Source organism: Asterias amurensis, chromosome 11 (genome assembly GCF_032118995.1).
Source record: "Asterias amurensis chromosome 11, ASM3211899v1".
Lineage (NCBI taxonomy): Eukaryota > Metazoa > Echinodermata > Asteroidea > Forcipulatida > Asteriidae > Asterias > Asterias amurensis.
In genome coordinates, this window is record NC_092658.1 from 21083520 (window position 1) to 21111266 (window position 27747).

The following is a 27747-nucleotide window of genomic DNA, read 5'->3' on the forward strand; positions in this document are numbered from 1 at the left end:
CATTGAAAGCTATTCTGCATTCATTCAATTCAAATTGAATAAATAGTGCAATCAATGAAAACGGAATCCACCAGTTGTTTGACTCATTATATTCCGAAACATGTTCGCTATATGCATTAATTTTAAATAGGTTCAGTAGGTAAAAGCTCAAAATTGAATCTATCGAAAAGGACATCGACAAAAAAACCCACAGATAATCATAATTATTTCATTACTAGGGCTTATAGTCATTCATTTACCTTAGGCATAGTCATATGTCATTATATGAATTGTGCCATCTGTGATAATAGTGCATTGCTCCAAACATTGCAATGCTCATCAACCAGAATAAATGCAATGAGGAAAATTAACAATGTTTTGCGTGCTAGTGAACAAAAAGCAAGAGTTGTAGAATTCTGATATAGAAAGCAAGAAAAGATAATACCTTGATCTCAGATTGTTGTGTAGTTACAAAAAGTTTTTCAACATCCTTCGTCAATACAAACTTCCCAACCACTATTGGTAATTACTCAAATTAATTGTTAGCCTAAAAACTTTCTTTGTAACTAGCAATAGAGAGGTGTTCATAGTATATAATCATAATAATAATAACAGTATAAAACATTGTGAGAAACGGCTTCCTCTGAAGTAATGTAGTTTTCGAGAAAGAAGTTTTTTTTCCACGAACTTGATTTTGAGACCTTATAAGAATTAGACTTTGAGGACCCGAAATCACTAGCATTTGAAAGCACACAACTTCGTGTGACAAGGGTGTTTTTTCTTCCATTATTTTCTCGCAACTTCGACGACCAATTGAATTCAAGTTTTCACAGGTTTGTTATTTTATACGTGTGTTGAGATTTACCAAGTGAGAAGACTGGTCTTCGACAATTACCAATAGTGTCCAGTGTCTTTAAACCCATCACATTCGTTGTGAAGCTTCGTGAGGAATGTTATCCATTGATCTTAGGGATTTGAAGCGTATCCCATCCTTGAAATTCCTTTCGACACAAAACCAACACAGCTTCCCCTGAAGTGGCCTAGCCATACCGTTTTGTCCCGGCAAAGTTTTCCAAGATGCAGGCGTGATAATCTGCTCTTGGTAACCATGGTAACATGGGATCCTCTAAGCCGTAAATCCTGCCTCCAGGCATCGAAGTTCACCCCAGCAAAATATGTCTTCTCTTTCCACTGCTAAGACCTTTCCTTAAAGAACCTGGACACTGGTAATTGTCAAAGACCAGTCTTCTCACTTGGTGTATCTCAACATATGCATAAAATAACATACCTGTGAAAATTTGAGCTCAATCGGTCGTCGGAGCTGCGAGATATTAATGAAAGAAAACTACACCTTTGGCGCACCATGGTCACACGAAGTTTGGTGTTATCAGATGCTTGATTTCGAGACCTCAAATTCTAAATCTGAGGTCTCGAAATGGAAAATTACTTCTTTCTCGAAAACTATACGTTACTTCAGAGGGAGCCGCTTCTCACAATATGTTTCACTACCAATATCTCCCCATTACTCGTTACCAAGTAAGGTTTTTGCTAACAATTGTTTTGAGTAATTACCAATAGTGTCCACTGCCTTTATGGTCCCTCTCCTCAAGTGATCACAGAACGCAAGCAGATTCATTCGTGGATTCCCAGAATAAGAGCTGTACAAGATTAATACCCATTGCACATCGTCCGTGGCCATATCAGTGACCGCCCTTACCCTTTCCTTCAAAGTAAGATGAGTCTTCTCGTGGAATCCCGAAAACCTTTATTTATCCCCAAAGGATCCCGAAAAAACCTTCAATAATCCCCCAGGGATCCCATAAACCTTTAATATCTCCTCACACGAATGACAGGGGGTACGCCCCTTGCCATGCCTCGAGAGACCTTCCTCTCTTATGTGGGAGGGCATGCCTTCCCGTAAGGGTCTGCTATGCTTCTCTAGAGATCTTTAGAACCTTGGATGATCCCATGCTTTATCTCTGCCTCACGCCTGATGGCAAGGAGTGTCAGAAAAAAGGCATTCTCTTTCAAAGGGAGTAGTGGAACCCTTTATGCAGACTGACATTGATTTTCAAGAGGAAACGTTAATAGGATCGAAACAATTTGATCTCATCTATACCTCAGTGTATTAAAATCATCAAACTAACAAAATGTTGACAACTTTTAGACAAGTCCTAAGGGCAAAAAAGGACACATTGAATCCTGACGAGGCATACTAGTTGCTTTGAGACTTCAGGTTCAAAATGCTGGCGACAAAAATTATCAAGAGAGGGTCATACCTAAACATCCACCAAAAGTGCAGTAAGTGTCCCTCACGTGGAAGTGTCGTGGCCGAACAGTTAAAAGAGCACCGAATTCAAACTCTGGTGTTTCTGATCAGCAGAGTGTGGGTTTGAATCCACAGCCGTGACACTTGTGTCCTTAAGCAAGACACTAACCATTGCTTCGTCCTTCGGATGGGACGTAAAGCCGTTGGTCCCATGTGTAGTATAACGCATGTAAAAGAACCCAGTGCACCTTAATATCGAAAAGAGGGTTCGCCCCGTTGTTCCTGGCTGGCTGTGACTGCTGTATGTGTCGTAGCACCTTATAAACCCCTATAAGGTGCTAAATAATTGGGTCTCAGAATTAGTCACTGCAATATTCCTATCTTTCTGAAAATGTGTATCTACTCAGCGCCTTGAGTACCTCGTTTGGTAGATACTTGCTCTATATAAGACTTCGATACTGTCATATTATATTATCAAGAGAGGGTCATACCTATAGATCCACCAACATTGCAGTAAGTGTCCCTTATACGCCATGGGTGTGACTGAACTTCTCTCAGCAAACCGAGACTATGAGAAACTGCATAACATATGACAGCTCAGACCATTCATGGATGATATTTGCTGTGGATTGACAGCAGGTATCTTCGCTGCAGGCTTGATTACGTTAGTGTGTTTATCCTTGCGGATAAAGATAGGGGACCAGTCTAGACTATAGTTCAAACACCTTTAACCACGAACATCTGTTCACCAGAAAAAGGAGCCCAAACTTAATGGCCATATCCCCTACTTATGGCACGCAAGTTCCAATGAAGAGGTAAAGAATAAAAATTCCAATAAAAAGGTAAAAAATACCCAATTATTTGGTAAACAATATTCTATATCCATCACTTTATTCCCGCTTGTAGGTTTCTGCTTATAAGTGTGTAGTAATCGACACCCCACACACTCAATGGTCTGGTGACAGAGTGGTCCCTTCCAAGAAAAAAATCCACCCATCAAGTACTACCTGCACCGCAAATCCTCTATAAAGAACTCACAATATTCAAGACTCAAGAGCTTTGATAGATTATTGACTAAGGGGCCATTTCCAAGACAACCACTGAATCACTTTTGAGCTACCCTCAACAAAAAGCACCCATCCTTAAAGACACTGGACACTATTGGTTATTGTCAAAGACCAGTCTTCACAGTTGGTGTATCTCAACATATGCAAAAAATAACAAACCTGTGAAAAATTGAGCTCAGTCGGTTGTCGAAGTTGCGAGATATTATGAAAGAAAAAAACACCATTGTCGCACCATGGCCACACGAAGTTGTGTGCGTTCAGATGCTTGATTTTGAGACCTCAAATTCCAAATCTAAAATCTCGAAATCAAATTCGTGGAAAATTAATTCTACTCAAAAACTACTTCACTTCAGAGGGAGCCGTTTCTCACAATGTTTTATACTATCAACCTCTCCCCATTACTCGTCACCAAGTAAGGTTTTATGCTAATAATTATTTTGGGTAATTACCAATAGTGTCCACTGCCTTTAAAACCAAAATACCCACTTGTCTGCGCTTAAGAGATAAACGTGAAACTGAAATCCACTCATCAGCACATGAATGACGACATGCATTAAACAATAGATCCGTGGAGGGATATGTGATCCGGATGAAATCATACAGCTCAGGCCATCAATAACTTACGGAAGCTTATTGCCGCCACATGAATGATAAACATCTCTTCAGTACGTGCACCATAAGTTTGGACATATAATGTACGTACATATACGTTAACATGTACGTAATGATGTATCGTGTTCGTACATGATAAGTTATTGTGTTTATTTACATGATACGTCCAACGTGATCGTGTACATGTTAACGTATTATGTACATACATGATTAGTTTAAACTTATTGTGTACGTACATATACATCAAAACTTATCATGTGCGTACACGATAAGTTATCGTGTGGGTACACGACAGGTTTACCGTGTACGTACATAATAAGATGAAGTGTTCTTTTTATTCATGTGGCGGCAATATGCTTCCGTATTAATTCGTATGTAGAGCTCATCGTGGGTAATCAAGTCTGACTTTTCAATTTTGGTTTTTACCCATACACCGATGTGTGTTTGCACTGTATGCTCATTACCTTCCCGATTTCTGTGACAAAATATCAAAGGCATGTTACTCGGGTGGGATTCGAACCCACGACCCTTGCAATTTCAGAGCAGTGTCTTACCAACTAGACTACTTGCCCAGTAGCTAGTGGCAGTTCGAATCCTATGTTTTGGCTTCGGATACCGCAACGATATAAGATATTTTACATCTGTTATAAAGTCTGACTAAGTCATAAGGTTGTCTGTTATCGATCTTGGCACGTTTAGGTTATTAGATTAAATTGTGACAAAGAAGGACTCTTGTTATTTCAAAGAGCGTGTGGAGAGTTGTTTGTACAGATTCGGTAAAGGCGAAGACACGACAATAATGTCAATGGGTAACGGACCTTATTCGAGACCCTAGAACACAGAGACAATGAATGGTACGCAGGCATGGAGTTTCATCTCTGATAGGGAAAGGCCATTTTGATTTTTCAAAGGGCACTTGTGCTGGGAAATCTTAAAGTCTATGGGAAACTTTTGAAGGGGCACTAAGGCCAAGACCAGGGGCAACGAAGGCCATGGGCTCGGTGTCATTCCAGGCCTGTGTACGAGCAAGTTTCACTCTGAATAAAAAAAGTACAACATTTAACGTATACTGCTGTACCCGAATTATCAGTTCGAACATTATTATGGCGATGTTAATAAGAATGTAGCAAACACAAGGTATCAAAACCTTATCAAAATTGTTTATGACATTCTGTTTTGTCAGAAACTTGACGACTAATGAACCTGAAGCTTCTACAGAAAGATTCACGTAATGGCCAACACACTAAACAAAAATGTAGCAAACACAAGGTTATCTAAACCCTCAATTTAAAAATTGTTTATGATATTCTGTTTGTCAAAAACTTGACAACTAATGAACCTGAAACTTACATTACATCTTAATTTCAAGTGAGTATATGGATTCACGTAATGGTCAACAAACTATAAAAATGTATCAAACAAAAGGTATCAACCCTTTAATCACATTTATTATGACATTCTGTTTTGTCAGTATTGGTCAACCTGGGTTATGTTCGTTTACAACGGATTGCAGAAAAAAAGGTACGAACAGATTTTCGAGGCATTGTTAATTCCATCTGCCAAACATTATTCTCTCATAACTATTATAAATATTGAAATATTGAAATAGTTTACCTTTCTGCTCTTTTGGTAAGAGTCACTGCCTATCTTCATATAGATCTCTATACACCCACGCTATGTAAATAATGGATGCATGGAACAATCACAGCGGTGTGCTTTTTGAAGAAGAAGGGACAGGTGTGATTCAACGCACGATCAATTGGGAAAAAATCGAAAAATTGGAATTGCAGATATAAATAAGTTTGTATAATTGAAGGGTTCGGTGCTCTGCAGATTGTGAGATAGCTTCCAAGGCCGTTACACATGAAGAATAAATAATGCTCATGTTTGTCAGAAAGTCTGCTTCAGGTACGCTTAGATCAAGATAAAGTGAAGTATTGTCTATGCTAGCAGAAAATGTTACTCGGGTTTTATTACCGAACTGCGTTTGAGCCGAGATAAGGTGCTATATTGGTTGTGTTAGCGAGTCAATGAATCTGCTAGCTAGTATTACCTTAATTTGGGCTATGTTCAAGCTGTGCAAATGCTGTCTAGACTGTTTTACTCAATATAAAAAGGTGCGGTAGTGTGGGTGCTAAAACAGGCTACTGGTTGCGTGGTGTCTCTTTAATCAAGTTTAAGGCACAATCGCCGGCCTGGATCGGTGTTGAAAAGTTTGAGAGTAACTTTGCGTACAGTATATAATATGGTATTATAGTTATGGTATAATGAAACCAGAGTGGGATGGTTTTACAGGAGTCACCCCGGGGAAGGAGGGTGCCCCAACCGCCCGGGGTTTATATATACCAATGTTATATGAGGACTGAGCATCCATTCGTATTCTCATGTACAATTCATACATAGGCCTACAACATGTTATGGTGACATACATTTTGGTTCAGATAGACATATTGCATAATGAAAATAAATATTATGCAATAATTTGGTTGTGTAGGCCTATATAGCCAACGTACACCACTGTATGTACACATAGACTGACTTGTACATTCCTTGGAAATTTCTGGCAGGCAAAATACGACACTGACATTAAAAGGAAAGTTCCTTCCACGTAAAATCAGGACATGTTTAAACAATGGTTTTGAGATGTGCCTATTATTGACTCTTATCGAAAGTGGATTAAAATCGTACGCTGCAATCTCAATGAAAACGTCCTCGTCGCGCCCCTTTATCAGCAGACAGGAATGGTAGCTTGGAAAAACCCCGGAATAACAACATCAGAAGACCGTTAACTGTCTCCTCTATGCTCCATGCCTTCAATTCACTCCAATTCAGCATAATGGCTTTGCGATTTGATCTAATTCTCAGAATAATTGAATAGCCATCTCAATGGTATTACCACAATACCTGGCCATTCTGGTTAGTGTAGTTCAAGTTTGATTTGATCTCAAACCTAGCGGGCAGGATGCTTCTGTAAGAATGTCTACCAAACCTTGATGTAATCAGAGTTTCTTGATTTTAATTTTGTCTTCGTAAGCACAGTCATTTCCCGTTCAAATCGAAAACGAAATTGCTTGGGGTGAAGTCGATTCTTAGTAATAAGGACATTAATTTTTGTCTGCTATAGTATTCATGTTGGAAAGATAAGTGAATTTTGCTCAACCAACCAGGCTCCTACGTTGATGATATATTATGTATTATATATTATATACTATTTTTGTTTGTTTCATAAAAAAGACATTACAAAGGAAGGGACAGTTTGACAACCGATATGGTTGAATCGCACTAGAACATGTACAGTAGCAAACATTCTTTAAAAAGAGCTAAAATGAAACCCATGCCTATCCTTTATATAAGATATACTATTTTTATTTGTTTGTTTCATAAAAAAAAACATTACAAAGGAAGGAACAGTTTGACAACCGATATGGTTGAATCGCACTAGAACATGTACAGTAGCAAACATTCTTTAAAAAGAGCTAAAATGAAACCCATGCCTATCCTTTATATAAGATATACTATTTTTATTTGTTTGTTTCATTAAGTAAAAAACATTACAAAGGAAGGAACAGTATGACAACCGATATGGTTGAATCGCACTAGAACATGTACAGTATAAAACACTCTTTAAAAATAGATAAAATGAAACCCATGCCTATCCTTCCGGAGTGTAAAGAGTGTAACCCTGTTTCAGCCTTAGGAGTAGGTGGCAACGTGCCTCTGGTTACAGCTGATTTGGGTCGATAAGCCTATAAATCAGTAAAGTGTCAAACCAGCACCTTCAAGTGGCCGTCTGCGGCCGTTTGTGGCCGTTTGTGGCCTTGTGATGTTGGGCGGTTTGTTTTATGTTCCATTACAGAATCTAGCTTTAGAGACATTGGACACCTTCGGTAGTTGTCAAAGACTAGTCTTCACAGTTGGTGTATCTCAACATATGCATAAAATAACAAACCTGTGAAAATTTGAGCTCAATCGGTCGTCGAAGTTGCGACATAATAATGAAAGACAAAACACCCTTGTCACACTTTCGGATGCTTGATTTCGAGACCTCAAATTCAAAATCTGAGGTCTCGAAATCAAATTCATGGAAAATTGCTTCTTTCTCGAAAACTACATTACTTCGGAGGGATCCGATTCCCACAATGTTTTAGACTATCAACAGCTCCCCATTACTTATTACCATGTAAGGTTTTATGCTAATTACTATTTTGAGTAACTACCAATAGTGTCCACTGCCTTTTAACCTAACACTGCCTTTAACCTAACACCACATAAGGGGTCATTCAGAATCATCGGTATTAAAAATGTGAAGTCTCAAAACTGGGTTGGCCAAAAGATATAACTGGAAAAATTACAATCAGTTCTCAATAAAAAAAAATAATAGCAAACGTTTTTGTAAAAGGGAGAACAAAAAACAAACAAAAATACCTGTCTATTCCTGTTTATCTGTCATGTTTGTGCAATTATGCGTATCGGTCAACCTTGTTTCGATACTTGACCTCTGGGCACGATTGGAAGATGACATGGATTTTCTTCTTTCGTTTCAACTTCAAAGTTGCAGCTGGAAGCCAGGAAAAAGCCATCGAAATTTCAAGTGGTTGGGTGGGTCAATTCCAAAAATACTATTTTTTTCCCACAGTCAATTTGCAACCAAAGGAAGCAGTGGTAGCACTTAAATACCAATCTATTACATAGTACAAGAAAAACCTCGCTCATCAGATGCAATGATGTTGACAAGCCAAGTAAGTGTTTATACAAGAAAATATTGGTGAATCATGGGTGAATAAACGCAATAACAAACGGTGGAGTTGGTGACTAAACAGCATCATTCTACTCGTTGTAGTAATTTTTTAACAATAACTGTATCGATGTTCTCTTAAAGGTAGATTAGGTATTGGTTGTTTGAACCCCTTTGATTGCTTTAAAGACACTGGACATTATTGGTTATTGTCAAAGACCAGTCTCCTCACTTGGTGTATCCCAACATAAGCATAAGAACAAGCTATGAAAGTTTGAGCTCAATTGGTCGTCGAAGTTGCGAGAAAATGATCAAAGAAAAAACACCCTTGTTGGACGAATTCGTGTGCTTTCAGATATACGAATACTTCTGGCTGGAAGTCTTTTATTATTTTAGTGAGAAATTACCTCTTTCTCAAATCTATGCTACTTCAGAGGGAATCGTTTCTCACAATGTGTTATACTATCATCAGCTCCCCAATGCTCGTTACCAAGTCAGTTTTTAAGCTTATATTTGTTTTGAGTAATTACTAAACGTGTTAATCATTAAGAATGTAGATATATACATTTAAACTAATTTGTGAACAATTTATTTCATGTGTTGCGTTTTTGAGATGGTCGAGAACGAGAGTGGTTAAGTCTACGCAGGAATAATAATCAGTATCTGGAATACATGATCTGAGAAACGTTTCTGCGTGATACGTTTCTCATGAAACATATTTTAACCACATTCCTCAGAAGGGAAATTTGTCTCAAAATGCTATGAGCAGCTGCAGTACTTTTTTATCAAGTAAGTTTTTATGGTCATGAAATTGTTCGCGTAATAACCAAATGTATACCCCTCTAAGTCAACATGAAACGGTCGCCAACAAGAGATAAGCTAGATTGGCTTAAATAAATTCATTACCGATTTCCTGCCAGTCGATTATTGACGAGAGTCTAATCTCATTTACCACTGTCCTTGAGTCGAATATAAAGTACAAGCAATTTATTCACAATAAATATTGTGAGTAAAATCAGATGACGTTTAAAGACGACTAATAAGTTTATTTAAGATTTTAATGTCACGGCCATGAACAAATAAAAATCGTTATCGCTTTTGACCCACGGCTGTTTGCTGATGTATGTTGACTAAGCGAGGGCAAATGGTTGTGAGGTAATACGGGAAAACTTGATTTCGTTATAAGAAAGTGAAGTTTGAAAAACATGTAGCTTGACTTCGGTTTTACACAATTTAAATTATGTATCCCTCAATTGAGATGACGTACCAATTCATCAATCCTCTATACAATTTCTGGTATATTTATTATTATCAAGTGGCCCAAAAGACCTAAAAGCACAACAGTTTAAATAAAATTACAGGAATAAATCAAACACAAGAGCCAATGACTATTTTTAAAGTATTTTGACCTGGAAGAGTCATAGTCATTGATATCCTTTCATGGGACTTTCCACATATCCAAAAGGGAGTCAGGGATCAAAATAAGATTGAGATGTAGAAAACCAACGGCGCTTATGAACTTAGCACATATAAACCTAATGTTAAAAACAAAATAACTACACAAACACATGTATAGTGTACGGGTGTATTGTGTTTGAGACCTGGAAGATTTATATTCATTGATATACTTTCCTGGGACTTTTCACATATCCAAAAGGGGCCAGGGATCAAAATAAAGATTGAGATTCAGAAAACAAATGAATATAGCACCTAAACCTATTGTCAAAACAAAAGATCTATACGAACACATGTATCTGTATTTTGTGCTGTTAGGGTTAAGTGTAATCAATGTTCAATTTGTTGGTGCTAGCCCATCCAGTGACGCTGTTTCTATGGACTGTTCTTTTATATGAAAGCTGTATTGTTGTGATAACAAAATTTAAAGGAAGTGGACACTATTGATAATTACTCAAAATAGTTATTATCATAAAACCTTTCTTGGTTACGAGTAACGGGGAGAGGTTGATAGTATAAAACATTGTGAGAAACAGCTCCTTCTGAAGTGACGTAGTTTTCGAGATCTCAGATTTAGAATTTGAGGTCTCGAAATCAAGCATCTGAAAGCACACAACGTCGTGTGTGACAAGGTTTTTTTTCTTTCATTAATATCTCACAACTTCGACAACCAATTGAGCTCAAATTTTCACAGGTTTGTTGTTTTATGCATATGTTGAGATACACCAACTGTGAAGACTGGTCTTTGACAATTACCAATAGTGTCCAGTGTTTTAAAGTGTGGTAACTATGCTGTTACTATTTCCAATTGTGTTATATTAACGTGGCAGAGGAAAAAGGACACATGAAAATTATATTTTTTAGCATGAGGGTCGGTAGTCAATGGAGTGCCGAGATATTAAGGATATTTTTCAGATTTGGTTCGAAACAAAATATTGGCACTTCTCGAGGAGAAAAATGTATGCAAGATCGTTTAGAACGTCGCTCTTCGAAAAAATAAGAATAGGGGGAAAAAGCAAACTGGACAAACCAAGTCTGTTGTGGGTGCAATCAGGGGACAATCGGGGAGGGGGAGGGGGAGACTGACCTCTCATAGTGTTGTCTTGATAGTCAGTTTCATTTGATTGAGGCTCAATGTCAATCATGTGTACTCTTTCAGGAATTTTGGTCGCTTTCATTAATAGGAGTGCTATGTTGCGGACAGCGACCGTCCTCACTCTGTTCTGTGATGCTGAGTGGGAGGTATTAGGGTGTCGACTCCATGAGGCAGAATCGTGAGAAAAACCTTAAAGGCAATGTTGATCTTTGGGTTTTGAAAACTTTCGAGCGTTTTAATCCTATATAGGTGTTTAGATGTTTACAATAAAACTAACATGTGAAAGTTATCCCAACATGTGCATAACATAATCAAACTGTGAAAATTTGGACTCAACTGGTCATCGAATTTGCAATAGAACAATGACAGAAAAACAACCTTGTTACACAATATTGTGTGCTTTCAGATGCCTAATAAAAGTCTTCAGGCCTGAAGTCTTTAATATTAATAGAGTGAGAAATTACCTCTTTCTCAAACACTGTGTTACTTCAGAGAGAGCAGTTTCCCACAATGTTTTATCAACAGCTCTCCATTGCTCGTTACCAAGTAAGTTTTGATGCTATAACAATTACTTTGAGCTGCTACCAATAGTGTCCAGTGCCTTTAATATTGACAGCTTTAACATGTATGTTCAGAAAAATGATACATGTACTAGAAACCGCTCTTTAGTTTAAATATCAAAAAAAGTTCTACAACCATCAAAGAAGGGAAATGGGATGAAATGAAATCCAAGTGGGACATCGGAAGAAATGGACTTTGAGACTATCTTTTGATGATCTCGATACTCGTGGATCTAATTCCACGTCTGGTCCTATGAGATTCAATCGGTGAAGAGGGATGAAACGCTAAAGGAAAGAGATAGATTTGATTCAAGTGACACTCACCCATTCATACTTCTATGAATTATTGTTCCCCTATTTGGGTTAACAGCATTAAAGTGGTCTGTCTCCTCAAACCCACACAGCCGGCACTGGAACTTTATCCACACATTTTGATGAAATCTAATTACTGTATTCTTGTGGAATGAAACCAATTTAATGTGAACGAAAAAGCGAACCAAATGTTAAAGGCTCGACATTTCGGTCATGGAAGGGTCTTTCTCGAAGGCTAAACAACAACGCACACAGGTATGCAAGTGTGTCAGCTAGCAACAGTCCAAACAGTTAAGTGGCGGTACATGAACAGAGAGGGAGTTAGAAAAGCACGCAGAAAGGGTATAAAGGGTAAACAATGAATGTGGAGACAAAGGGAAAAGCAACAGACTTAACGCAAAACCTTTCAGATCTAAACAAATACACGTCTCAAGGAATTCGTAAGTTAATTCCTACATACCAGAGGTGAAAAAGATGTGGCTGTTTTATTTACTTACATTCTGACAACAAAATTGGGGTTATCTTGTTTTCTAAAACAGTCCTTTTGGTAGAATAAACATTATGTTCAACCGAAAGTTTCAATGTTGGTTAATTTATGTATAAAACCAGGTTCCCCTCAAATTACACTCATGAAACTATGGTTTCTGATATATGTTCGACATAATAGTTTGTTCGACATAATAGTTTGTCCGATACAATTATTGGCGGACATGATGGTTTGTCAAACATAATTGTACGTCGCAAATAATGGTTTTGTCGGATTTAATGGTTTGTCGGTTATAATGGTTTGCTCGACACAATAGTTTGTGAGACGTAGTTTGTCGGATCTAATTATTGGCGGACATGATGGTTAGCCAAACATAATGGTTTGTCGGATAATTTAATGTTTGTCGGAAATTATAGTTTATCGGACAGAGTTTGTCGGACATGATAGTTTGTCGGACATAACGTTTGTCAGATACAATAATTGTTTTTACATGGGCCTAATGGTTTGTCGTACATAACGGTTTGTCGGATAACTTCATTTGTTGGACATTATGGTTTGTGTCTGACTTGATAGTTTGTCATATACATGATAGTTGTCGGCATGGTTGTCGGAAATAATGGTTTGTCGGATATAGAAATGTTTTATCGGATATAATGGTTCGTCGGATACGTTGGACATATGAGTTAGTCGGCACAATGGGTCGGACAAAAACATTTGTCAGACACAATGGTACAACTGTTATGATCCAGAGGATACCATATGGGCCAAAAAGTGGTTTGTCGGACTTAATGTGTCGGACGTAATAATAGTATTAATATCGAAGTGTTATATAGCACAAGTATCTACCAACAAGGTACTCAAGACGATTAGTATATACATTCTTACAGAAATTTAGGTTATTGACGTTATGAATTCTGAGACCCAATTATGTGGCACATTACAAGGGTTTGCAAGGTGCTACGGCGCATACAGCAGCCACAGCCAGGAACACCGGGGCGAACCCCTCTATTTTCAATAAGTGCTCTGGGCTCTTTTATGTGCGTTACACAACACATGGGACCAACGGCTTTACGTCCCATCTGAAGGACAAAGTAATGGTAAAAGTTTCTTGCTTAAGGACACAATTGTCACGACTTGGACTCGAGCCCACACTTTGCTGAACTGAAACACCAGAGTTTGAATTTGGTGCTCTTAACTGCTCGGCTACGACACTTCAACGACACAGATATATTTTTCGGACTAAAAAAAACATACATAATGGTTCCTTAACAACGTGTATGATTCAATACGCACATTGTCGACTACGTTTAGATCAATTAAGCAAAAACATAATTGAATATAAATGTTGCAGTATATTATAACAATCGCATTAGCATTCGCCCCAAATAACAAAATTGAAATAAGGTTGCGAACAATTATTGTAATATAATATTGGAATGGCCTAAATCTCATACAAAGCGAGGACATAACCCGCAAGCGATGTGAAACCAGACCACGCACATACTTCAATGTGTACATAATAACCGAGGTGATTTCTTTATGTTCACAGTTCGTGCATCATTAACCACTTGCAAATATACCAAGTATCTAGATGTGTCCCTCTGCATTTAACACGCTGCCACAAATCTGAAAGTAAAACACAGTCTGACATTGAAGCTTTGACTGTTTGCATAAGACGTTTCATCCATTAGCCTAAGTGCCTCGTCTGATACACAAATTAACATCACGAACTGCATTCATGAACTTAGCCTCTCAAGATGTAATGATCTAGTACTTTGGTCAATGGGTGATGGGGTGTTTGTTTGTTTAGGGTGTAAATAGCACTGTGTCACCTTAACCTCTTAACTTCCCCATTACACTTTATTCTGGTTGTGAAGCCAATGACTCCAAGAATTTGTTTTAAGTCACTGTATTACAAGAAAGGTACACGTTTTGAAATTGTTCAAGACCAGTGTTCTCACTTGGTGTGTCCCAACATAAGCTTAAAATAAGAAGCCTGTGAAAATTTGAGCTAAATTGGTCATCGAAGTTGCGAGAAAATGATGAGAGACAAAACACCCTTGTTGCACGAATTGGTATGCTTTCAGATAGGAATAAAAGACTTCTGGCTAAGTCTTTTATTATTTTATTGCGAAATTACCTCTATTTCAAAATCTATGCTACTTCAGAGAGAGCCGTTTCTCTCAATGTTCTACTATATCAACAGCTCTCCATGCTCTTTACCAAGTCAGTTTTTAAGTTAATATTTGTTTTGAGTAATTACTAAACGTACACCTCTCTTTTACCAAGAACCCAAGGCTGTCTTGAGGAATTGCCAGCTGAAATGGACCATCTAGGATTTGTACTTGCACATGTACATATTTTGCACCAGATTTTGGTTTCATTCTTCAGTATGGATATCTTCACCTGTGTGGGTCCGCACTTTAAAGGGAGATGAGATAAAGAGAAGAGAGAATACAAGGAAGGGGGATTTAGATTTTGGAGGAAAACCCCAGAGATTTATTCCAGAGAAAACCCAAGCAGTCAGGTAGGGACTGAAAACCCAATCCACAAAGTGCCCCGGCGTGATTCGAACCAGGGTCTTTAACAGTGGAAGACAATGAAAGCCACTACGCCAGCTCGGCCACCTTTGTGAAAACCTTGTGACAGCTTACCCCGGCCCTTTTTAACAGTAAATTATAAATCTTACGAAGTGCTAACATTTCGAATTTATTATCAACACATCTCGTCTCAATGGTTTAGAAACTGTACGCCTTGCTACTTCGCCCAGAACCCGACTGCCCACCCCACACCCTACCCCGCCCACAAAAACAATCAGGTTGAGACATGTAGAGACATGATAAGTTAAATACATCTCCAACCCCCTTCCCAAGTTATCCATTTAAACCGCTTGCCAACCCCAAATCGTCACGCTACCGATCCTAAGGTATTCAGTAAAAGTCCATCCCGATTTGACATGAGTTTATCATCTTGGTTGTCCCCGTGTTGCGAAACACAAACACGCTGATTCCTTCCTTTTCTGGGAATTCCTTAGTCCCTCAGTTAATGACCACGATAACTCAACCCTTCTCTCGTTATAAACACTCCACCGTTGCAGGGGACTAGCCACAATTATGGTACACAGACACAACACTTATCCTAAAATTACTTGTCGGTTCCCGAAGCTGTTGTGACATTCACATCTGTACTTGTATGTCTTCAAGTGTTGAGTTACTTATCAGGGAGGTTGTCCTCATTTTCAGATGTCTGCATCCTCTTTCTTGCCCCCGTAGACTTTATTCGGGTTTGAGTGGCAGTTTGTACGTCTTGACCCATCCGGGAAATGCTTTCAGCAGATTATTTTGCAAATTGCTGTCTCCCGCGCGTGCTCGTTTTTTTCTGGTCAAATTTGTTCGAATTGTCGTTATTGATGTCTTGATACTTGGTAGCCAGTACGATGTAGATGGTAGACTGTATGATAAGGTTGACTAGTTAAAGCAAATCAGGATAAAAGTTACTTTAGATGGACAAGACGTGCAATGAATCAAGCACAATGTCAACATATAGTCGCCCTGTGCGCCCTGTCGCCCTTAACCGTGACAAGCGATACCAAATTAAGAAAATTGTGACTTTGTCAATGAACTTTGCTCTACATAGTAGCTATATGACGTGAGTTTACGGAAAAACAGAATATACAAAACGATTTTATTACGTTTGACACATCTTTGGTTTTTGTTTGTTCTGGAAATTGGATATTAACTGAGTGAGATAACTGACAATTAGAGTAACAAGTTAAGGAGAATACAACAATTAAGAAAATTACGACTTGGTCAATGACATTTGCTCAAATGAGAAACTTTAGGACGTGAGTTTAGAGAAACACAAAATATATAAAATAAAATAAAAATTAATAAGGTTTGACACATCTTTTTTTTCTTCTGGAAATTGGAAATTAACAAGTGACACAATGACACTCAGAGTAACACGTTAAAGAGAAATTCGTATGTTTGAAAAACGGTACGTTATAAATTATTGAGTTTCACCCTTACACCAGTAAGTCAGTACTTTCCCGAGCTCTGCGAAAAAATCACAGGCATATGCATAGGGGCAGTTTGAATCGAAATTTTACAGCGGGTACAGCAACGATTTTATAGATGTTAAATTTACATCGGGTGGATAATGAATTCATTTTGGTTTACCCAAATACACCGATGTGTAATAGCACTGTATACTCAGTATACTTTGCCGAGTTCTGTGAAAAAATCAAAGGCGCATTACTTAGACATGCCTTGTTTATCTTTGACTTGTATAAACGGTCGATAAATTTGACAATTCGTAAGAAACAAAAAGTGTAGAAACAGTTTTATTGATTCCACACAAACATGACTGTGCGGAACAGCTGTCTTTATTCAACGTCTGGTACCTTGTCTTGCATGGCATTCGACGTCCACACATCATACATTTAGCTCATGCACAAACAAGCAGACGATCAACTTCCATGCAACACAACGCACGTGCCATTTACCAACATTTGAAATCGGCCGTTGGGCATACTTGGCATACAAATTAGCATGTTTATCCACAGCACTCATCGTGGGTGTCACAGTGATGCATGAACACATTAAATTCCATGTTAAAGCCGGGCCTTCATTTGATATTGCTGTGTAAATATCATAATGGAATCATGACGGATGCGGGGACAGTTTGACCGGTGGCTACCAGGCCTATAATCTGTTGCTTCAGTGCAGCGCGTCTGACGCGGGTCCTTATGGGGCGGCAAGCCCCGGGGCACGGTACATGTCCTCGCGCTCTTAAAGGTACGATGCACGATTGCTTCTCGGACGAGTAAGCTCATTCCAATCCTCTAGTTTTCAACAAGCAGGAATTAGTCAACTAACCTGACAAATTTCTTCAAATGAGGTCATGTTTTTTAGCAAACGCTGAGCCATATTAAACAATTATTTGCACACAGTCATTGGTGATATGATTTGCTAAGCTGAAACAAGAACTGAGTTGTGATAAACAATTCTTCCCCTTATGAGAAAATTTCATCGAAATGGCAAATATGTTTCTCGTTACATTCGCAATTAAAATCTCTTAAGCTATTAATGTATGTCCTTCAAAAAATAAGTAAGTCAGCCACGATTTGTTTAAAGGACAACAAAGACACTTATTTTTCTCATAGTGTATGCGATAAATAATTTGAAACAATTTCTCATAGTTAATGCATGAAATAATTTGAAACAATTTAAGGAACAGTCGAAAAATTGAAGACTTCCTTGCGAAGTTTAAAAAAAAAATAAATAAATGCGTTTCTCCAGATAAAGGTTTCATAACTTCGGGAAAGAATGACAATCATTTTCCTTGTTCCGGATCGCGTGTTGACTTCGTGCGTACTATTCGTCATGACTTAAGCGTTGTTCAGCGTCGATCGTGTTGGGTTCCGGGAATCCTGTCTCGATATAATCCGGGTTTTCTTTTGTGTGGCAATCCGGAAGTATTAAAAGGAACACAATGCCTTGGATCGGTCGAGTTGGTCTTTGAAAAATATTTTTTAACCGTTTGTTATAAAATGCGAATGGTTAGAAAGATGTTTTAAAAGTAGAACAAACCATGGAGGAATAAACCAACCCGCTTATCATTTTTGGCATGATCTATGCATGGTACTGGACACGTTTGGCAAGGGTCAAGACCAGTCTTCTCACTTATTCCGCCCAAAATACATATAAAATAACAAATCTGAGAATATTTGGGCTCAACTGGTCATCGAATTTCCATGAGAATAATGTAAGAAAAACACTATTGTTGCACAAATTTGTGTGCTTTCAGATGCATTATAAAAGGCTTCAGCTGAAAAAGTATTTTATCATTTAAAGCCATTATACATCTTCGGTAAACAGTATTGTCCAAGTCCCACACTTCGTGTATCACAACTTATATATAAAATAACAAACCTGTGAAAATTCAGGCTCAATCGGTCATCGGAGTCGGGAGAAAATAACGGGAAACCCACCCTTGTTTCCGCACGTTTCGCCGTGTCATGATATGTGTTTAAAAGAAATCCGTAATTCTCGCTATCGAGAATTGATATTGTTTTAATACTTTCTCAAAAAGCAAAGCATTTTATGGAACAATATTTCTAGATAATTTTTTCACCATTACCTTCTGTAAACCCTGTAAATTATTAAAAATTCTGTGAACTTTATTTTACCGAAGTGTATAATGGCTTCATGTGAGAAGTTAGCTCTTTCTGAAAAACTACGTTACTTGAGAGGAAGCCATTTCTCACAATATGTTATATTATCAACAGCTCTCCATTACTCGTATACCAAGTAAGTTGTTATGCTAACAATTATTTTGAGTAATTACCAATAGTGTCCACTGCCTTTAAACAGGCATCCATTTCTACGCTACGTCATTCCAAACAGCGCCAACGCCAGGTCAATCGTATTTGATTGAATTTGTTCAGTTTGGTGTTCGGTTGGGACTATTTGCATAGAAGTGATTTTCCCAAAGCAATGTCTCGGAATATCTAAGACAAACCAATATCAGACAAGCCAATATTGACCCATATACGAACAATATGACAAACTGGGTCATGTGTTCATTTGAAGATATTGGGTTGCAAACGACTTACCGTTCATTATATAAGGCACAGCTGCAGTTCTAAAGTTGCTGTCAAACGACGGCACACTCAGAGAAACGATGGAGCAGTTCTGAAATTGTAAAGATAATTTTCCTAGAAATTAAAGTGAACGTTATACCTCTGGTATTGTGGACCGTTCGGTTGTTGTGATGCTGTATAAATACAGATACAACAAATAACACTTACTTGTGAACATTTCGTTTCAAATGGTAGCGTTTTTGGTAGTAAGCTATCATTGTAGCCCTGGCGGCCTTACACTTTCGTATTTTACTATAGTGAAAGAGTCCTATATAGGGCTAGCTATCATTGGTGATACAATATTGCAGGGTCAAGCTCTAGTTTCAAAGGATAGAACATTTCAACGATTACGCTGTGTTGAAACTGTGTATCGTTTTGATTATGCCAGTTATCTTAAAGGTCTGCACACCTGTCGTAATTGTCGAAGAAAAGTATTCTCACTTGGTGTCAAACGAATGCAATTGGTCATGAAAACAATCAAGGCTCATAAACGCTCATACCTGAAGTCTTTCTCAGATTCAAATATTTTCTTAGTGAGAAGAAAACAACTTGTTTTCCCCCTAATCCATACTTCAGAGGGAGCCGTTTCTCACAATATTGTTATACTACAAAAAGCTCTCCGTTGCTCGCTACAAAGTACGTTTTTTATGCTAATTTGAGTAATGACCAAACGTGTCCAGTGCCTTTAAGAGCCTGTCCATGAGAGGACCATGCAGTCCGTGATAAGGCGGGGGTCAACGGATTTGGCTGAAATTTTGGTCGTAGGTGGGTCATAGGTAGCCTTGAGGCTGTGCACAATATTTGGCCAATCCGACCCCCCTAACAGAAAATTTTGATGATTTTTGACTACAAAAGTTTAAATGCTTGCTGCTGAAAGGTGGAATACAGTAGAGCAATGAATTTTGCAGGGTCTTTGGTTAGTATCCTGACCTAAACCACGAACTCAAAATTTTGGAAAACCAAGACTCTTAAGAGGCAACAGTAACTCTTCATTTAAGGGTACCCTCAAATTTGCGTCACATCTTTGAGTCGCTGTAGAGTCACTAGTGCAGGTCTGTGAGCAATGACATTCAGGTGAAAGAGAGGTCTTATTATGGTCCTTAGGTAGCATCAATAAAATATTTGCCAGCAGTTTTTTGTTTGAAATGGCAGGTGCCTGTTTTTGCCTTATAATGACAATTTAGCATTGCAGCATTCAAAACTGGTACCTCTTGTGATTTGCGATTGCCTCGTTTTCAACGGTAGTCTCGATGCATTGGACATGAAGCAAACCTCTCATCACCCTACATGAAACAATTATGTTGGTCCCTGAATCTTTAATTAGGTATTTTTGGTAAACATGACCAATTTCCTCAGGATTCAGACACTGACCTTATACTTAAATGTTTTGTTTAGTTTGTCATACTCAAATCCTGATTCATATTTTAATTATAGCCCCCTCCTCCAAGCCTTTCACCCTTTCTGATTTGTATGATCACATGAGTAGCTATCAGTGCCAGTTATTTGGTCCTTGTCAGGCATTTGCAGTACTGCAAAGCCAATATCCTCTTCAGAATAAGTTAATTAGAAAACATTAGATAACAAAATAAACACACCAGGACTTTATTATAGTTTAGAGAATAACACAATAAGTGTCAATGGTTTTATTTATTGACATCATGAGTGCAACAGTTCAATATGTTTTAGTTTTTACCTTCACACTACCTGTGTGTGGTATTCCCTGACTACATGTACATGTATACAGTCAAGATAGAGTGGTACAAGTATTAAACCATAGATAATACTCAAACGGCATCACAGTTGAAAGCAGTTCTGGCCATTGAGTGATGGATTTTTGGGGGTGTGAAAATCAGCCCTGATGGTAACGAGACAATTGGAAAGCTAATTGGCTAGGTGTAGTTTGGGAACATCAACATTTTGAGATTAAAAAAAAAATAAAAAATGGAAGAGTAGTACTGAATGTTTAATCAAAAACGAACACTTGATAAGCGTCCGATGGCATCATGCATTTAAATGCCTCAAAGCTCACACTGGTTCTGTACAGCATCCACGAGAACCTGTCTTTCTACCAATTCTACAGCATTATTTTGCACATCAGTCCAGCTCTTTGATGGCAGTGTCCCAGATTTTTGTAGGAGAGCAAGACGTGAAAAAAAGCTGGCTATCTGTTGGGTAGTCAACCAGTCATCTCTGTGAAAGTGATTTTTCAATCGCCGGGACACAGTTTCTGGGTTTTCCTTTTTTCCTGTATTGGCGCCAAGCATGAACTGAGCAAGCAAAAAATCCTTCACTTGCTGTGAAAACCTCTTCCTTGCCTTGGAAATCTTGCGAGCCCAGTCAGGAAGGATTGCCTGGGACATAGAGGCCGAAGCTGCTCCCGAACTGACAGTCTCAACACCTGTACTGGAACAAGAAGGGCCAGCTTGCATCTCGCCAATCTTTTCAGCCCACTTACGTGCAAAGTAATAATGTAATGTTTGTCATGTTGTGGGCCAATATTGATAAAATCTGTCGTTTGGTACACCAGTTGTCTGCAGCTTGATAGCACACAACTAGAGAGCCGGTACTGCTGTCAACATCTTGATCACTTTGTGATAAGTCAGCAGCTTTTTCACCAACTGTGATCTTCATAAGCCCATCTTCTTGACCAGGTGCCAAACAATTGAGAACTAAACCAAAAGCTTCCTTTGCCTTTCTTCTATAATAACGGATGGTACTCCTAATAATCAGATGCTTCTTCTAATGGTCGACGTTGTCCATCAACAGGAGACCTTCCACTCTGGATAAGGAAAGTGTTCAGGGATTGCAACTCCACATTCTTTGGTCGGGGGGTTGGAGCCCAAGAAGAGTCAAATGCACCTAGATCATGTGTAACATTGTCATCAGTTGATGAAGACTCGCACGTTTGCTGAAAAAATTTGAGAAATTGAATAAATCCAGTGAGATACTGTATGCTGCATAAAGCAAGGATGAAACAAGTATGTGCTTATGAAGAAGCGTGTTTACAATTCTGTAACGGACACGTTTTATTCATACTTTACTATTGAGAGGTACTTGCCCATTAGGCGCACCATGAATGCCAAATACATTGTGGGATTGAATACACTGTGTTGACAAGATGGCTCCTGTGAGCTGAGCACAGGTATATAATAAATCATCTGTAATTATTGTATTTTGTATCGTCAAATCCGTTGTAGCCTTTGTCCTGTTTGCGGAATCCGAACAAACAATGTAACGGAGAACCCGTTATAACAACACTCACACACACAAACAGCATAAACATGGCGGAGTTCGATGTCACTGGAAGTCAAAAACGGCCCAATTTTGACCATTGTTTACAAACTGTTGATGTATATATGCGGTAACCCTTCTTCTCAGGTAAGAAACAAATTATGTGGTTTTGATGTTAATTAACGGCGGATAAATTGGTGGCGACGTGCGGAAGATTATCCCACCTCACGACTAGTTGTTTTATTCGCACCACGACATGGTTTGCCTTTCCCTTCATGGAGTGGATGACAGCATTTCCTTGTTGATGTCCAACTCAACCCTAACTTGTACCGATGTGCCGGGCATATCGCCTTATCACTGTTGTAAGCATCAACGTCGAATAACCCACATCGCAGGAGGATCAACTTCCACTCGACATTCACATCATGTGCAGCAACTTTCCACTTCTGCAAATGGCTCCGTATGTTTTTTGTGCATTGACGAAGATGCACGGTATTGCTCTCTCGCGGATAAGAGGGATATACACCACACTCGATGTCTTTGCAATGCTCAAGATTATAAAAATCACACTGCAGCGATACAGCCGCCATATCCATGGCTGACATGTTGACATCGCTCTTGATGGGGGGGGGGGGGGGTTGCAATGCAATGTGGGGCGCCCTCTTGCGGTACTTCGCGCTAACTGGGTGGGCGGTTCTGGACGTTCCACTTCCATTATCACGGTCGTTGCTGCAAACAAAACTCTCCTATCCACCTTAATACACAAAACTTGCAAAAACTTATGTATCATCTTTGTTGATGTATTTGTTTAATGTTATAATAACATCCTCTTCCAGACGTAAATTAAAGGCAAGCAATACTTTACTCAGGACTGTATGTAGGTTTGATACAGATACTTATGAACTTTTCCATCTTTGTTGACCCTTGGCAATCAAAATCAAGAAGAGCTGGCAATGTTTTTATTTTTTATTATTGTAGTTGGACATCTAAACTATACTTCCACCAAGTTTGTTGACACTCAGCCCTGCACTAATTAAGTTATGGTTAACTGCGTAGATGGCTTATTTCCTTAGTAGAACTGTCAAGTGTTTTCCTAATGCCTAGATATCTAAAGTGAAAATTTTCACACATTTTTGTATTATTTCATCGTAAAGAGGACGATGAGCTCTTTCTTTTGATGTATATGTCGACAAAAATTGATACAGTTTAATGGAATTAACGGGGCTCTAACAGTACGCCAGAAACACTACAAATAAACTCCCCGGAAGTGTCAATTTTGCGCTAAAACTAGTTGGTGCCCGTACTCGGCCACTGTAAGATTTTTGAGCGAGCTGCTCCACCAGGTGTTATGGTCCCAGGTGGGGATCAAATAGCCAAGATTTGAGTTTAAATCGCTGACCCCCCACCTTGTCGATTTTTGAAGATTTTGCATGGTCTTCTCGTAAACGAACACTTAAGACAATCATTCACCAAACTTACTCCCCGTCTCAAACAAATCCATAATTTCCTCATGATTGCATTCCTTGATACGATACAAGTGATAGAAAAACGCGGGCATTTCAATCAGGGTTGTCAAAACAATATCATGCAATACAAGATTCAATATATTTTTGTTTTGGGGTGTACTGACTAATCAGCTGTTCCATTGCTGTTAGTGTGAGCACTTTCATGAAGGTTAAAAACACAACAGTTGCTTTAGGAAAACAAGATCATCATTCCCTGCCGCTCTACTAAATTGGTGAATTTAAATTGAAATTCTTCTGGTGAAGTTTGTGTTGACGTACATGCAGAAGGGAATAAATCAAGGATGCTTTTCTTTTTCTAAGATTAGTCACAGTTGAACGGCGATCAAATACAGATATATATATATATATAGATGAAACCCAAAGCTTATAATGTCTGAGTTGTGTTAAGCCTAAATGGATGATTAAATCTGGTTGATTGTTTCGATTTTGAATATCTTATAAAGTTTATATAATAAACATACTGAGCATACTAATCGAAACGTTGAGTTAAAACCAACGGTTCTTTTCAGAACCACCCCAACTCTTTAGAGATAGTCATTAAATGGTGTTACCGCAAACCTTTCTATATCGTATTTCCACCATGCAAAGTTTCAAATCCTACTTAAAGTTTATATTATAGTACATTCCAATATCAAAGGTTGGTTTGAATTTTCTACAAACGGCAGAACGGCGATCAAATGCAGATATGAAAAGAAACCAACAAGTTTGATGTTTGAGTTGTTTCAGAACTGAATGGTCGATTAGATCTTGCACTCTTGAAGTGAAACGTTTGTTTCGAATTTGAATACATTGCAAAGTACATTCTAATTTCGAGGTTCAATTGACTTTTGTAAGACAAATAGATGGAATTTCCCCAAGATTAAACACGATTGCAAAGACCATCAAAGTTATAGAAACCAATAAGTTTATGTTTATAATTGTATGAAACATGCATGGTTGATTACATCTTGCACTTTTGCAGTGAAACAAGTGTTTCGAGTTCCAATACCTTATTAAGTTCAGATAATACATTCCAATAGAAAAGGTTCAATTGACTTTTTTTTTTACAACAGAGAGACGGAATTTGATATTGCACTTTTGAAGTGAAACAGTTGTTTCTGATTTAAAATACGGTTTAATGTATACATTCCAATATCACAGGTTTGGCTGACTTTTCCTCAACATAGAGATGGGATTTGATAAACCGGTTCGTTGAAATATGCATGGAATAAATGGTTGGTATGAACCGTGGAATAACGGTGAGACACGGTGTCTTTTATGGCTCGGCATGGTGTGTTCCCCCCCCCCCCCCCCTGGGAGCATAGCATCTTCCTCCTAACACTGGTTATGACTTAAGTGTTTGTGATACAGAAAGAGTCGCCTTGTACCGTTAGAGCTGAACCATATTGCGGTCAGTTGTACTTTACATCACTCCAAACGTAACACGTTCAGTGGAGTGGGAAGCAAGTGCTACCGCAAAATGATAAAATCTCTGCCATGTATTGCATTTAAGGGCACAGGTAAAATTGTCGGTTTTTTCTACAACTCTTGAATACACTCAGACATCCAAATGAGTTTCAAAATATTTCAACCCTCCTACTGTGTGACTGATTAATATCGTCCACTGTTGTTTCGTATGATATAATATGCCAGCCTGTGATCAGATATACTATTGCGAAGGCTTTTAACCAATACACAGTCAACCCTCCTACTGTCTGATCTTTTAATATAATCCACTGTGAGGTTTTGAGTGGTAGATAAACTATGTCAGTAAGTAATTTGATATCATATTATAGTAAAGGCATCTACACAGTAACACAGTCAACCCTCCTACTGTCTGACCATTTAATACCATCCACTGTGGTTTTAATAAGGGAATAAAAGGGTAGCGACTAGTTCTTTCACGGCCGTTTATAACAGGCAGGGTCGAATTTCCGTGTGATAAAGGCACGAGCTGACTTAGCATCTGACATCAATGTTTTTCATTACAACAGCCAAGCCATTTATTTGGTATGTAGGCTGCCGTTTTTAAAATGCCGATTAAAGGTGATGGACTACTTTTTGTAAAATACTCAAAATAATTGTTAGCTTACAAACTCACTCGGTCACGAGCAATAGAGAGCTGTTGATAATATAAACATTGTGAGAAACGGCTCCCTCTGAAGTGGCGTAATTTTTGAGAATGAGGTAGTTTTCTCACTCAAATATTAAAAGACTTCAGGCCTGGAGACTTTTATTGGGCAGTTGACAGCACACCGGTTTGTGCAACAGGGGTGTTATTTCTTTCAATATTCTCTTAAAACTTTGATGGTTAATTGAGTCCAAAATTTCACAGACTTAATATGTTATGCATGTTGGGATACACAAAGTGAGATTACTGTTTTTTTTAAACAATTGTCACAGGTTTCCCGTGCATTTAAGGTAACATGCCCAATTCACATAGTGTGTTAAACGTAGCAGACCATCCGAACAGTTCGCCTGTAGCTGCCTAACTTAGCATACAGACAATATTTGGTCAGGATCATTATGAAAGGAACAGTTCTAACATGAAACGTCTAGGTGGTGCCGCCGGTGGTTTTTCGTTTCTAGGGAGGTTTCTCAAAGGGAACGGTAAGGTTTAGTGCGACGGATACGTCATCATTATGACGTCATACGCCACTCGCTATCCACTATACATGCAGACGACACTGATATCCTGCTTGCTACACGCAAGTGGGTTACGGATAGCTAAAAGTATGTGAATACGTATCCGTTCGCGTATACACTTTCGGTAAACAGTATTGTCCAAGTCCCACACTTCGTGTATCACAACTAACATATAAAATAATAAACCTGTGAAAATTTAGGCTCAATCGGTCATCGGAGTCGGGAGAAAATCACGGGAGCACCCACCTTCGTTTCCGCGCGTTTCGCCGTGTCATGGCATGTGTTTACTATAAATCCGTAATTCTCGCTATCGAGAATTGATATTGTTTTAATGTTTTCTCAAAAAGTAAAGCATTTCATGGAACAGTATTTCAAGAGAAGTCTTTCACCATTACCTTCTGTAAACCCTGTAAATTATTTGAACATCTGTGATTTTTTATTTCTTTTCTGTACCGAAAGTGTATAATGGCTTTAAATTATTTGACGACATCACTACGGAAACGATAAACTTAACGTGTACGTACATGATAAGTCTTAACTTAACACATAAGTACAGGATAAGTAATCGTGTACGTACACTTTGAGTAATCATCTACGTACACCATCAGATAGTTTTTGTTTTAATCCTGTGGTACAATATAACTTTCTCACGGTCCCCGGAAATTAGCATGCTCCATCTATTAAAAACCTGTACGGCCATGTTCATGTATACGTAGACCCCACTGTTCATGTTTGGTTATTATTTGTTGTGTGGGGCGTGTGGAAAAAAAATGCATCTTTTATGAGGTGACCTACAACTGGGTACACTATACAGTTCATGTTGGCCTGTAGATGTACTTTTTCTGTGCTTCCTGTTTTATTTTACTGTCTAGTGCTTATGGCACAATAGATCGTGCAAGTGTCTCACGTATGTAAAGAACGAAGCGGACGTGTTTGGTTGAAGTGTTTGCCAATGTGAAACATACATTTTGCACGTCTGAATGTTCCGGTTATACAATCTATGCTGTTTTAGGTCTTTACACCAACCAAGGTGAAATACACAGCAAAAGGAATCTCATTTAAAAATAATATTTGAAAGTGATAAGTTAAAACCATCATTTGTGCTTAAAATGGTTGTTAATTCTTCTGAATCGATAATACTGAAATGTTA

At 38.4% G+C, this 27747-nt stretch overlaps 1 protein-coding gene across 2 annotated transcripts in view; it reads right to left on the minus strand.

Annotated features, from left to right (window-relative positions):
* Positions 1-27747, minus strand: part of LOC139943834 (AP-4 complex accessory subunit tepsin-like) — a 226851-nt gene that overhangs the window by 76412 nt on the left and 122692 nt on the right. For both annotated transcript variants that reach the window (XM_071940668.1, XM_071940667.1), the window contains exon 7: positions 19189-19267. The gene's annotated coding sequence lies outside the window, so the exon portion shown is untranslated. The remainder of the gene's footprint in view (positions 1-19188; positions 19268-27747) is intronic.